This window comes from Pelobates fuscus, chromosome 13 (genome assembly GCF_036172605.1).
Source record: "Pelobates fuscus isolate aPelFus1 chromosome 13, aPelFus1.pri, whole genome shotgun sequence".
NCBI lineage: Eukaryota > Metazoa > Chordata > Amphibia > Anura > Pelobatidae > Pelobates > Pelobates fuscus.
Genome location: NC_086329.1, coordinates 47,149,733 through 47,162,058, shown reverse-complemented (window position 1 = coordinate 47,162,058; position 12,326 = coordinate 47,149,733).

The window sequence follows — 12,326 nt, the reverse complement described above, 5'->3', positions numbered from 1 at the left end:
TGATCATTTGAACATGTAAAATAGATTATATTTTTTTTCTGTACTTGTTTCCATGGTCAAATGTGTTTTTTTTTTTTTTCTGTTTTTTTTTTTTTTTTTTTAATCTGGCAGACTGTTTGTTTTTAATGCAGGATATAACAGAATACCACCTTTCGGCTTCACTGATTGCAGTGTACTATATTCTAACTGAAATTCAATTTTAAAAATGTGTATTTTGTTTTTCACTTTTGTTGTTTAATTTAACATGGGAGGAAGAAATGTGGTTTAGAGAGAGATATAATATTATATATAATAATTTTTTTTATTTGTTTGGATTACAAATAATGCCAAAAGCTACCACCTATACACAACCCTCTTCATCTTTTTTTTTTCTTCTGAAGTTGTTCCATATTTCTCTGATCAGTTCTGAAAAATAATGTAACTGTACTATACAATCTCAGGATGACCATACATGTCTGATCAACGGAGGACTCCATTGCGACCATTTGCATGACCTCAAAACTAACAAGCAGTGTTTGTCAAATGGAGACCTTTTATGTTTTCTGTTTTTGCGCGCTAGATCAGACATTAATTTTTATTATGTTAGAGACATCTGGTCAAAAGTTAGACTGATAAACACAGGAGGATTGGCGAGCCTGCTTATTGCCATGAAAAATATTAGATTTACTAGCTGTACAACTACCCAAGATGTCTACAGGGGCATGTTGTACTCAGCAAAAACACAGCCAGACCATCTGCTCCTGCAGAACTTCCAGCTCATATTTCGAAGTGTACTCCTGTATGAACGGGTATCACTTGTGTTCCTTTCTTTTAATTTTTTTTTTTTTATTTAACAATGACAGAATTACAAAGTTCTAGCTCTGACTGAATTTTTTATTGTTTATACACTGACCCATGTTTTGACTTTCTCTACACTTGCTACACAGAATCCGCAACCCTGAATTATATGTTCAATCTAACAGGTGTTTTTTTGGGCAAAAATAGATCAATTAATTTTTTATTTTTTTTATCATATAAATTAACATTTCAAATACCCCTTTTGAATAGTTATGGAACTAAACTCTGTGAAATACATTGAACACTGTATTTTATTATTGGGACACTGCAGGCACTGCAACTTATCTGGTGTCCCCTGGCAACATCCTTCCATTCAGCATTAAACCATGTGTACTGTTTCAATGCTAAACAAGAGCCTGCAGCTACCCATCCCCTCCATTCTGCTTTGGCTAATGAGAGCCTGGGAAATAATGGGTGGTTTTGATTGGCTGAAAGTGGTCAGCTGACTCTCAGCCAATCACAACACCTATTGTTGGTATAGCTACAAGGAAGTGTGTAATCTCTTCCTTGGCCATACATCAAGTGAGGGGTGTGCTGTGGCAAAAGGGGAACCTTATTTAGTGTCAAACTTATATTTCTCGAAGTGTTTTTGCATAACAAGACCACTTAATATCTCATATATTTTTATTATAGCAAAATTTAACACCCTAACTCCACCCACAGTTTTTACACTACATAGACAGTAATATACCGAAACATGCGGATTGTTCCCGATTGGTGTGCTATTACTTTGTGGAACATTTCGCCAAATGGTTTACAAAATATCGTCGAAATTGGTGTCATAGGAATGAATGGCGAAATGTTCAAAACTAGAGTGGGAGCTGACAAAAGCTGAAAAATCAGGACATGATTTCTAAACTGCCACCACTCATTTTCTAGCCCACCTACACATCTTGTATCAAAACGTTCAGCTATCCCTGCTGCCACTAATCATGTCCACGGCTAAGCCATAGTCCTGATAGTTTTCACAATATGACCATTTGTTTGCAACTCACGCCGTCCATTGATGTTCATTGAAACTCCACTCTAGCCACCTCAAATTTGAAGGGCAATATCTTTAACATTTTTAATATTTCAGAGACCTACTATGCATCAAAATGTAGATCTGGGTCTTGTGATTCTCACAATATAAAGCTCTTCGCTGTGTATAGTTTTTAAAATACGATCGTTTGAAGATGGCAACCGCCAGTGAAGTGAGCAGTTTGTTTTTAACCGCTCTTCTCTGCCCTATTTGAAATCTATTATTTCCTGTTGGCAGTTGGTGGAATGTTTGAGGGATTTGACAGCTCTTCTCTGCCCTTGCTGAGTGAGTGAACCACAGTCCAAACTTTCCACAGTTACTCCAGCCACTCCACCCAGTTACTCCGCCCACTCCAGTTGTAGACTACTGGTGGAGGCAAGAACACTTCACACCATTTCCCCAGAAATTGTAGCTTTTCTAGTTTTTCTTTAAGTCCTCATTGCATAATAGACAGCTGTTAGTATCATTACAAGGTATCACAATAAAGGAGATTATGTAAGGGATAACACAGAATCATATTATTGGCTTTGTATTCAAACACTGCTATTCCATCTTGTTCATTTGCTCCCTGACCAGTGAGACCTGGTTTCCATGTTTATAGTAGTTGGCTATGTCCTCCCTCAACACTGCTATTCCATCTTGTTCATTTGCTCCCTGAGCAGTGAGACCCGGTTTCCATGTTTATAGTAGAGTCGGCTATGTCCTCCCTCAACACTGCTATTCCATCTTGTTCATTTGCTCCCTCAGCAGTGAGACCCTCTATGAATTGTTGGCTGGGTTCATGCTAACGTGAGTCGATGGTGTTGTTGGGGTGTTTGTGCCTTTTTCATGTGGGTGTTCGAATGAGGATTCAGACCTTATCCTTAGAATTTGAGAGACTGTCATGTCTGCACTGCTGGCAATTCTCTGTCCTAGTTGGTTGTGTGGTGTTCAGGCTTTATAATGAGCTAGGCTCAATGTCTGCAGTCTCGCACTTGTCAAGTTGTGGATGGCCCACGTTGAGATTTGGGTCTGTCGTTGGGTACATTGGCTTGTTGAGCAATCTAGCGATTAGTGCTGTAGTTTGGGGGAAGTCCACCAACACTGGAGAAAGGTCCCCACTTCACCACATCCTTTCCAGCAAAGATTAGTTGCGGCTATGTGCATAGTGGCCAGTCATTGTGGCGTTAAGTACCACTGAAATAGAATTTTGTAAGCCTGTTCTATGCGTCACGCAAATAGATATGGGAGCGTAACTTGTGTTGGTGGAGTACAGGTCCGAGATTTGTCCCATTTGTTCGATGTGTTCCATACAGTCTTGTTAAAATTGTGTTTAGTGGGGCCGTACCTGCCTGCTTAATAATGGGTGTGGATGCAAAGTTTCTGAGTTGTATTTATCTGAAGTGGTCGAATGTGAGGGTATCATTGTCAGGTATATCATTGTAGACTATGATTGTGTTGTTAGGGTACAGGTGTCCCAGCCGAGATGTTTCGCTTTTCAAAGTTAGCGAAGTGTATTGGTGTAAGGCCTGGGGGAAAGAGCTTGTTTCTCCAGATGGGGGTAATTGGCGACAAAAAGGACAGATCAAATATGTCACCCATAAGTCAAGTGAGTGATGATTGTGGGGGCAGTTGGCGGGGGCAGAGGTCACTGTGATCTAGGTAGCCACATAGATAATGATGGGTGGTCCCACCCAAATATCATGTGCTCGAGGTACACACATCGTTTCTTGTGTGGCGGTAGGTGCCATTGTTGTATTTGGGCTAGAGGTGTCGCTGTTAGTGTGTAACGCTAGGGAGACATAGATCCCCAGCTTGTTTGGGGACATATAGTGTGGCTTTCTGCATTCTGGGTTTGTGTCCATTCCAGACAAAGGAATTTACTGCCCTTTGAAGGGCCTTTAGGTCTGGTTTGTGGAATGGTAAATGTAGAGAAATCTAGGTAGGAGATTCATTTTGACGTGACTCTACCCAGCCACGATATCCCCAGGGAGCGCCATTGCACTAGGTCCTTGTGTGCTTTTTGTTGGAGGGGTGTATAGTTCGCCTCATAAAGGCTTGCTATGTCGTTCCTCAGTTGGATGCCTAGGTATGTGATAGATGTGAGGCAGTTGCAAAACGGGAATAGGTTTTGTAGGCATTCCAGCCGCAGTCTATCTGTTAACAGGTAGGAGTTCCGACTTTGTTACGTTTAGCTTGTATCTGCTTAGTGTGTAGTAGGTCTGTATTAAGGTTAGCGTGGCTTCTATACATTTCCGGGGTACGTGAGTGTTGGCAGAATGTAGTCTGCATATGCTGTGAGTGCAGGCAGGCTTATCCAGCCATATGGTCAAACACTATGGTAAGGCCGGGGAGCCCGAGAGCCGACGCAGGCCCATGTCCCGGGGCTACATCCCCCAACCTCCCACCTAAGAGTCCCACCTCTGTCAGGGTGTCCAATAGGAGTGCTGCAACAGGCATCGGTCTCTATAGAGAACTTCGTAACATTTGTATACATAAGTGTATTTACAATCCCTAGAACAATAATCATACTGCAAAGCCAGCTTCTGCATTCTGCCCCTCCCTGGGAAGAAGGGGGCTGGGGAAGGCCCGGTGGGCATCCAGCTCAACAGAGAACAGTTGCACATAGAAGGCTTATCAATAAACTACAATCTTTGAGTTTGGATTCCAATATTGTTGAATGGGTAAGGCAGTGGCTGAGTGACAGGCAACAGAGGGTTGTAGTCAATGGAGTATATTCGAAGCTTGGGCTTGTCACCAGTGGGGTACCTCAGGGATCTGTACTTGGACCCATTCTCTTTAATATTTTATTAGTGATATTGCAGAAGCTCTTGATGGTAAGGTGTCTTTTTGCGGATGATACTAAGATATGTAACAGAGTTGTGGCAACTGACATTTAATGTGGATAAGTGCAAGATAATGCATCTTGGACGTAAAAACCCAAGGGCAGAGTACAGAATATTTGATAGAGTCCTAACCTCAACATCTGAGGAAAGGGATTTAGGGGTGATTATTTCTGATGACTTAAAGGTAGGCAGACAATGTAATAGAGCAGCAGGAAATGCTAGCAGAATGCTTGGTTGTATAGGGAGAGGTATTGGCAGTAGAAAGAGGGAAGTGCTCATGCCATTGTACAGAACACTGGTGAGACCTCACTTGGAGTACTGTACACAGTACTGGAGACCCTATCTTCAGAAGGATATTGATACCTTAGAGAGAGTTCAAAGAAGGGCTACTAGACTGGTTCATGGATTGCAGGATAAAACTTACCAGGAAAGGTTAAAGGATCTTAACATGTATAGCATGGAGGAAAGACGAGACAGGGGGGATATGATAGAAACATTTAAATACATAAAGGGAATCAACACAGTAAAGGAGGAGACTATATTTAAAAGAAGAAAAACTACCACAACAAGAGGACAGTCTTAAATTAGAGGGACAAAGGTTTAAAAATAATATCAGGAAGTATTACTTTACTGAGAGGGTAGTGGATGCATGGAATAGCCTTCCAGCTGAAGTGGTAGAGGTTAACACAGTAAAAGAGTTTAAGCATGCGTGGGATAGGCATAAGGCGATCCTAACTATAAGATAAGGCCAGGGACTAATGAAAGTATTTAGAAAACTGGGCAGACTAGATGGGCCGAATGGTTCTTATCTGCCGTCACATTCTATGTTTCTATTATGCTGCCTGGAACTGTGGCATGCAGTTAAAGAACAGTATTACTACAATAACCGTGCACGATCAAAAATAAACATCTACGTTCGCATATTCTGACTCTCTGGTGAACAACCAGGTTGTGCAGGGGGGCCTGGGGCCCCTCTAGACCAGCCCCCCTACTCTACCCCCTGGGAGTTAATATTGGTGCTATGGCATGTGGGCTTTTTCACGACTTGTCACCAAGATGGTTACTGTGACTTATGGTTCGGAGTGGCTGGTCGGGATCAGGGAAGGCGCCGTTTGTATTGTAGTGGTCTGTAGGGAACAAAAGCCATGTGGGGATGCAGTAATGGAGCCCATTCATACAGGAGTATAATCTGTACGGAGGTAGAATGGGAGAAAAGGGAGTGGAGGGATATGCAGGGCTGAGGGGTGCAGGCCCAGAAGGGGCAAGTCTGCATCAGTTCAGTTTTTAGGAGTCCCCAGTTATACTTGCGACTCTGCGATGTGGTACTCAATGGTCTTGTGTGACATCGGTTCGCTGAGGCTGGAAAGTGTTCAGCAGGCTGGGCTCTCCATGTCTTGTGCTGTGATTCATCTGTCTGACTTTGTGCTGCATAGCATTCATTGTGGTGTGGGGGGGAAGGGTCGAGCGTTGGCTGGTTACCTGGAGCTGGCTACATGAAGAAGGTGGCTGTTAGTCACTGGTCCCAGAGGGTCTCCTAGAACCTCTGGGTCGATGTGGAGATATTCTGTCCGGTAGGTGGGGAGGCCCTTGCTCTAGGCCCGATATGCCTGTGCATTTCGGATGGGTGGTGGAGTGCATGAGTCTGATTGTCCTAATGCACAGGCAATTTGAATGGATGGCCCCATGCATATCGGATCCTCCTTTGGTTAAGGGCCTGGGTGAGGGGTCGCAACTCCCTGCTCTTGCAGAGGGTGCTTGGGGCTAGGTCCTGGAAGAACTGGATCTGGTGCCTGTCAACTTGTAGAGGTGTCGCTTGCCGCCCTCATGACTGCCTTCTTGATGTGGAATAGTGCATCTCTGGGCATGGCCGTGTTTAGGGTGGGAGCCCTGTGCGCCCTGTCCATAAGCAAATTTGCAGACGGTGCTTCTGGAAGTAAACCACAGAGTGTTTCTCTGGGTGTGGCGGTTAGGGTCTCGATGGTCACGGATTCAGGGAGCCCCTGATTCTGATATTGTTTCTTCTGGAGCGGTTGTTGAGGTCCTAATGTGTATCTTCAAGTGATATGGCCTGTTCCCTGAGGTCTTGTATGGCTTGCTCTTGAGTGGAGGAGGCTAACGTAACCTGCTTAATCTTGTCTTCTTGTTCAGGTTGCCCATTCCTTCCCTAATTGGGGCCAGGTGTTTAGTAAATTCTTTGGCCATGTCCATTTTGATCTCCTTTAGTAGGCTCTGTAAGTCTTTTAGTGAGCGGTGCTTCGTCTTGAGAGCGACTTTGATCGCTGGTCTCTGATTCAGTCAGTCCGGGACACTATCGCAAAGTGGCTTGCCCTCGCTGCGGCCGTGGAAGATCGGGCCCACAGCTGCATTATGTTTAGATTTTTCTGCCACCTCCCATGTTTCTCCTTGGCGTTAATGTTTAGTCCCTGGCTGCTAGTTGGTTTTTGATGTGTTTGTCCGCCTTTGTACATTTTTGTTTGCCTGCTTTAGCGGAGCTCTAGCAAATTGCTGCCATTTGCCTCGGAAGCCAGGCGCCGCCCCCAAACTGATCAAAATGGTATAACACTAAAAGGAGGGCAGTGCCAGAGGACCCCAAGCATTATAGCGAATTCACTGAGCTAAAAAGGTTATAGGACTGTGTCCCTTTTAATATCCTGAATGTTTATCATTTCTTATAAAATTCAATATGTCAGCTACCGGAGATGGTCAATATTTAGCAATTTGGCTGTGAACCAATTGTTAACAATTTATGAATATTTTGCAAATTAGTGGATTGACTTTGATTCATTCAACATTTTCCACTTTTAATGCTAAAGAAACAAATAAATATATGTATGATATCCTGCTAATCAAATGTGATGGCATAAAAATGTTTTATATAAAAATATTGTCCTGCAACTTGTCATGGGATTTATATCGGCAGACATTTTTGTGCTATGATAGAACTTAAAATGTATATCGTCAATTATTCTGAACAGACCAGACTCCATTTTGTTATTTTCAAGTTAACAAAGAGACACAAAATTTCTATCCGTTCTGTAAAACTACCCACTTTGCCAGAAGCTAAGGAATTTATTATATAAACAAACCCAGTGATACAATGAGTCTAACAGAGAAGGGGGATGGAATACTCTTCTTAATGTTAGCTTCACACAAGAAAGTCAGACACCAGTGACCAGATAAGACTTAGTAATTAATTTTACTTTCTAAATTGTATAACGTCCCATTGTAAGAGAAAGGTGAAACTTGGTTTACGAACTGTCATATTAGAAATTACAGCAGGAATTTGAGACACAGTCTGAAGAAAGCCCAAAGAAACTCTTTTGAACTGACAGAAAACTTAAATTATGACTAACCATAAAGATAAGCTAAATGACGTCAAAATAGCCACCAGGAAAAGTTAACTCTTTCCTGGACAGGTATGTTTAGTGGGACGAGACTACCCTCTATAGACCAAATACTTAAATTGTTATCTGGAAGGTAAGCACACCCCCAGTGTTTCTATTGGTCTATCGCCTAGTGAATTTTTCCTTTAAAAGTTAAGACAAAGGGAAGAGAGGTATGCAGAGAAAGCAAAGGGCAAGGCAGTCGGAAGCAGGTTAAGAAAGAAAAGCAGAGAAAGAGACCCATGAAACCTTCCTTGACACTTAGCTACCTACTAATCTGATGAAAATATCTACTCAACTGGTAATTATACTGGTTTAATTTAAATTTAATTACAAATTTCTAATAGCATGATATGACTGGATAAATCACGATCAGATTTCGATATTTAGAAATCTTGGTTAACTAAAGAAATATATTATTAAACTTTCTATTCTGCAGATAGAAATGAATAATTATGTATTTATGTGACATCACATGTTGGCATATCGTGATATTTATCCAGGTGTATTGATTTGCTCTAAAATAAGATAAAATATCTGTTTAGGCAAGTTAAGATTCTGCTTATAGAACATAGTCGATTACTCTTATTGGATGGTTCCAGGAAATGACTAATGAGCTGGTTTAAATGTTTTTTTTTTTATTTAAAATCACATGAATAGGTCTTAATTACCTAGGAGGTCTAGCCAGCATTGAACGGATTATTCTAACTGTCAGCTAAAGTTTTATGGCCTTAAGCTGCAGTTCTGTGTCTGTGTGTAAGTTCCACTTTCGTTTCTCTGTGAAAGACAGTCATAAATCTTGTCTTAGCCATTGGAAGATGTTTTTACATTACCATATTGTATTGCATACTATGTTATACTAAATATTAATTGATTATTGTCACGTATGTTACTTATTATTATTTAAATTGTCACAATAAATTGTATCTATTTTATAACAAATTGTGATTTTATTTATATGGAATACATTTCACTTACACAATAACGATCTATGGGATCTGAGAATTGAAATAGTGGGCAATTCTCAACTGTTTAATATTATAAATATCCCCACAAACTTGATGAGAGAACAGAGTCCCACAGGCAGTTTTTCTATTTTCTTCTCTCAACTGACGTTTTTCCACTTATGCATTTTTGTTAAAAAGGTGTATCGTGTGTGTTTTTTTTTTTTTTTTTTGGAAAATCAGTTCAATTTTAAATCCTTTTCATGTCTATGTGTAACGAGAATATACCCCTACACGCAGGATCCAGCTAAACAGAAGGCAGAACAGAGGAGAGATACGTCTACCGGACCTTAGAATGGCCGGACTCAACGTATATAGGACAGAGTCAGGAACAATCCGAGGTCAAGGGCACAAAGACAGCGTAAACGAGGACAAGCCGGGGTCTGGGAAACAGCAAGCCGGCAAACAGAACAGACAAGGATAAAGCGAAAACGAAGTCAGAATACAAAGCCAAGGTCAAGTACGGAGGAACACAACTGAACACCAGAAGCGCTAAAGGGAACTGTAGCAGAAACCACGATAGGGCAAGGAACCAGGGGAAAAGGGTAAGTATAAATAGGTTCAAAACTAATGTGATTGGCTCCTGTCACTTCCACACCCCCAAAAGGTAAGTGTATGGGGTGTGTGGGATGACAGGGGCCAATGGGAATTTGGCAATTTAGGCTCCCACTGTCTCTTTAAGAGCGCGCCCGAGACTCGCGGCGCGCTCTTGGATTCAGGCGGGACATGTGACCGCATCTCGCGGTCACTGCCCGCCTTCCTGCCTGAAGCGTCGGATGAGCCGCAGGACCGCGCGTGGCTTGAAGAGAGGACCGCGGCCGGCCCCTGGGAAAGGTGAGTAACGCTACACTATGCTAGCTAAGCTGATTTAATTGGTAATTGGTTCGTGGAAGCTAACCTTATTAATTTTAATTGGTAGCTATCACGGTCAATTTTTCACAGGCCCATGCTATTAAATGTGGTCAATAGTTTCTGGTGCATGCTATAACCTTGAGATTCCTGGAGTTTATAGTGGGGTCTGTCCTTGCATCATATGACTAGTTATATGTCTAAACATATGACTAATCACAGTGAAGACAGAGATAGGGGAAATGAAGCAATAGGGTAGTGAATGATCTGTAAAAGAACACATTACATGGGTTTTGCGGTGCATGTATGGTCTCAATATTTCTACATATTGCTACCAAAAGAGATCCACAGAGCTATAGGAGTAAACGCTCTGCATTGGGTAAAAGTCAGTGAGTGCTGAATGCTGGCAATATCTTACACTTATGTTTCTAGTGAAGGGGGGGTGGGGGGTAGAAGGTAATTCATAGCTGAAAACAACATTGGCAAGGTCACAAATGTCAATCGTATATTACATTTTTCTCTATCAACAGAAAAATAATAATGTGCCCTGTTAATTTTGTTTTAGTAATGCAAACAATTAGCTGAACATCAGGGAAGCAATTATTTTGCTATTAATAGATTTAACTTCCATTGTTGTACCTATTGATGTGCTACAAGAGCGTGTTTGAGATTCTGATCCTTTGGATAATACTCAGGTCATTGCATATCGTGAACAAGGGATTTATATGCATTTTATTAAGAATAGGCACTTCATTTGGTACATTTATTAGTAAAAAAAGTTTTTTTTTTAGCTGCATGTACATAAAGGATGCCTGAATATGTATTGATTACTTGTGTACTAAGCAGAAACCTAATATTTCCTGTCTTAAGACACAAATTTATTTTGTAACATGCACACGCAACCTTGTTATCTTACTTGATTTTTTGTGGGTTCCTTTCTCTGATCTTGTTGTGGTCACATTCCAAGCATCACTAATATTTATGCTCACTATCTTTATTGTACAAAGAATTCCCTGTCTGCCTTTTTATGTCATTATAGCTGTAACAATTTACAGGCAGTATGGCAGCTAAAATCTGATCCTACACGCTGAAACATCACAAGTGGAGACTATATTTCCCCCTGAGATGTCCTACTGAAAAGACATTGGCAACGTGTGGTGGACCACAATCAAAATTAGTCTTCAAATAGGGCAGACAGAGAGAGAACAGCTTGATAGGTAATTACCATAAAGGATAAAACACTCTCCTGGATCCCTGGGTACAACCGCGCCTGAGACTGGTCAATCCTCACAATGTAATTTGCAGAAAATAAATGATGGTCCAGGTAAATACAAAGTGAGCAGGTTTATTGGAGCAGATGAATGCAACTTCCGGGCCACAATAGGGCCTTTGTCGAACTTGTTTGGACTAAGTTAATTAGTCATTAATCTGGTGGAAATGAAAGTCACAACATTAACTCTTTCTAGATGCCCAGTTATTGAAGAGAAAGATGTGATTTTTTTTTTTTTGTATTTTTTATTTTTTTTTATATTGTAATATCAGATAAGTCTGTATATTAAAGTAAAAGTTAAGTAAAATAAAATCCGTTCAATATAAGTTTATTGAATACAAAAAAAACCACTATGATTTGAAAATCATAGGGAATATCTGATTTTGGTCAATTCTCACAATCCTTCCAATTAGACTAATCTGGTCTACAATTATAATGAATTGGTGAAAGAGTGCCTATATTTTAAAGACACTTGGTCTACACCTTCAGCACTCCAGATGTTGATGTGAATACATCTCTCGATGCGTTGCCAGCTTTATGGCTCTAAGAGCATTATGGGAGATGGAAGTCCACAACATCTGGAGTGCCAAAGGATTTATTGCCCTGATGTTCACCATAAATGAAAGTGCCAATCAACCTTATTTTGATACCCGTGCTATCATTTATGGTACATTAGGAATTTCCCTACGTACCTGATGTCTGCTCTAGTTTTACCATTCTGCTTAAGGCATCAATTTTTTTATTTTATTTATTTGTTTTATTACAAGATTATCAGTACTTCATTGCCCTTTATTATAATCTCACATTTTTGTTAATTTTGTACGTTTCCTACAAACATCACTTCAGTTACATTGTAACTGGATAAAAGCCACCTTTGAGACTATACTCAGTTCACCCCCAGTTCCTCAAAGCTTTTGATTTGCAATTGTGTATCCGTTTTGAATGTTTATAATTGACACACGAATCGCAGTGTCAAACAATACATGGTGATGCACATAAATTAAAAACTCACAATCTCCAAGTTGAAAATGAAATCTCATTCATCGGAGACCAAGCAACGTTTCTGTTTTTCCGCTTTCTGTATTAATGACATGCTTTTCTATGCAAGACAGTGTTTATGCAAATGTATGTTCCTAT